Below are 2,461 nucleotides of genomic sequence, written 5' to 3' on the forward strand. Positions count from 1 at the left end.
GCGGTTTTTGGGTTTAAATTACTGTGCCTCCCCTTACCCGAGGCTCCTCTCTGTCTCTTGGACTCTGAGGGTGCCGCTGGGTACCAGCTAAAATAAAGCGCTACCATCTTTTTGGACGTTTTGTCTTGTTGTCTCCTTCTTGAGTTACAACAGAATGTACAGCATTTGTTGTATTTTACTTTGACATATTCCAAAAGTTAGGTAGGAAACATAAGAAGCTTACTTTAAACTACTTTGGCAAAAACAGGAGCTGTGAGGAAGGGCACAGCCTCAGAGATGGCAACATCTTTAAAATCCTGACAGAACTGGGCTGGAGAGATGGCTCAGTGGGCTAAGTACCTGCCTTGGAAGTGCAAGATCCTGAATTCGGTGACTGGGGGGAGGGAGGGGGAGAATCCTGACAGGGGAAAAAGGCCACAATGGCTATTTAAAAAAAAAAAAAAAAAAAAAAAAAACCCAAAACAGTTTTTGTTGTTGTTGTTGTTGATGTGGTGTTGTTGTTCTGAAGTATGGGGGATAAAATTAGGGACTTTGTGCTATCTCTCTGCCTCAAAACAAAGTTCCTTTCAAAACTTTGAGTACTATAAGTTCACCTAAAGACAAAATATCTGAAAAAATTTCACTACCAGCAGAAGGAAAAGCATAGCAGAAGGAAATCTGAACCTTAACAAAGGAAGAACACTGCAAACGACAGCCACCTGTTGATCTCTGTTACTCATTTCGCTGTTATTTAAAAACATATGCTCCATTACCCTGAAGGAGTAAAGGTGGGATGTGGAGTTTCTAGCAGGTGAGGAACACAGTGTCTATGGGCCGGGGGTGTCACCGAAAGGTGGATTACAGAACGATGTATGCCACTAAACCGAAAGTACTTGCTGAAACAGCCACAAAGGTAAAGCTAACTAATACAGTGACAAAATGGACCGGTATGAGCCTATGTGATCGCTCTGACGGGGCAATGTCGCTTCCCGCAGAAGAACGAGCACAAGCGGCCACATTGCACAGAACAGAAGGGACAGAGTTTTAGACAGCCACTGGGTTTCAAAAATACAGACAGTTCTATGGATAAAGCGCGGAAGCGAAGCCCTTGTCAAAAGAAGCGCCCGACCGTGTTTCCAAGATACAGAAACAGCCCTTTGAATTGTGTGTTTCTGTCTCCTCGCGGATCCGACTCAGGCTCTTGCGCACGCCAGGCAGGCCCTTAGCCGCTGTGCTGTCTCCCGGGCTCAGTCCTGTTTCAAATCAGAGTAATGTGTCATGCTGGAAGATTCGAAGCGCACTTGACCCTGAGAATCTTCGCCCCTTTGGGTCTCCGAAAAGCAGCTCTTCCTCGGCGAGGGGCATAGAGTGAGGAGAGGGGGGTGGGAGCTTCGTCCCGCCCTGCGCCGCCTCCTCCTCCGACCTCTGTGCGCTGACAACTCAGCCGTGGCGACACTGAGGTTTCCATCCCGAGGGCTCTTCCACGGCGAAAACCTAGGGGTAGCGACGGGGTTTATTGCACGAGGCCAGCGAGTCGCTCGCGAGGGACCCGAGATGACGCACCCGGGCCAGGTCGGGAGGCGAGCGGGGCTCTGCGCGCGAGGTTGAGGCGGCAGCGAGGCGGGGCCGAGGGGCGGGGAAGGGGGCGCTCCCCGGGGCAGGGCGGCGCCAGGATGGAGGAGGCGCCCGGAGCGTAGCAGCTCCCCCGCGCGCCCGTCCTGCGGAGCCCTGAGCTTCTCCTCCAGCCTCGCACTGCCCCAGGCGCCCGTTTGCAGCGCTGCTGTTGACGGCTCTGCTCTCCCAGGCCACCAAAGGCTTTGGAACTCGCAGAGGAGTCTGGCAAGACCCAGGGCTCCTTGAGGGCTCAACATCGAACATCATTCACCTGCTACAGAGCCAAACTGCTAGAAGCAGTTGTCTCTGTGGCGCAATCGGTCAGCGCGTTCGGCTGTTAACCGAAAGGTTGGTGGTTCGAGCCCACCCAGGGACGATGCAAGTTGTGTTACCCGTGTCAGCTCCTTCTTAAGTGGAGAGGAAGTAAAGAGGGACCTGTGTTCTGCTACTTTTCACAAGCACCTTACCCGTCTTCATGTCCTTTTGCTCAGGACTACTTGGGGATGTCAGTTTTCAGCCTGGAATGCATAAACTTGACTGTTGTCAACACACCTAAGACTCTCGCTTTAGCGCCCTCAAGTCCTTCTCTCCCCTTTCTACAGCTGGGCACCGGTGCTTCATGCTGGAGCCCTCAGGGTTTCCATCTGCTCTCTGAGGCCAGCACTGTTCTCCTCTTCCCAGGGAGCTGTCTGGACTCACTGAGCGCCCTCCCAATAACGTTGGCACCGTGAAATCCTCATAAATACCACCTCCATGTTCTGAGAAACAGCAATTCCTCCTTACTATACTATATTGTAGAGAATGTTGGGGGCCAGGCTGGGAAAGCTACAGGGCCTCAGTGATGTTTCTGTCAAATAAGTACTAAACT

At 52.0% G+C, this 2,461-nt stretch overlaps 1 non-coding gene across 1 annotated transcript; it reads left to right on the forward strand.

Annotated features, from left to right (window-relative positions):
* The first annotated feature begins 1,895 nt into the window (after positions 1 to 1,895).
* Trnan-guu lies at positions 1,896 to 1,969 on the forward strand. The gene has a single exon. It is a non-coding gene; the product is annotated as a tRNA-Asn (tRNA).
* The last annotated feature ends 492 nt before the right edge of the window (positions 1,970 to 2,461 follow it).

Source organism: Octodon degus, unplaced genomic scaffold (genome assembly GCF_000260255.1).
Source record: "Octodon degus isolate 3935 unplaced genomic scaffold, OctDeg1.0 scaffold00048, whole genome shotgun sequence".
Lineage (NCBI taxonomy): Eukaryota > Metazoa > Chordata > Mammalia > Rodentia > Octodontidae > Octodon > Octodon degus.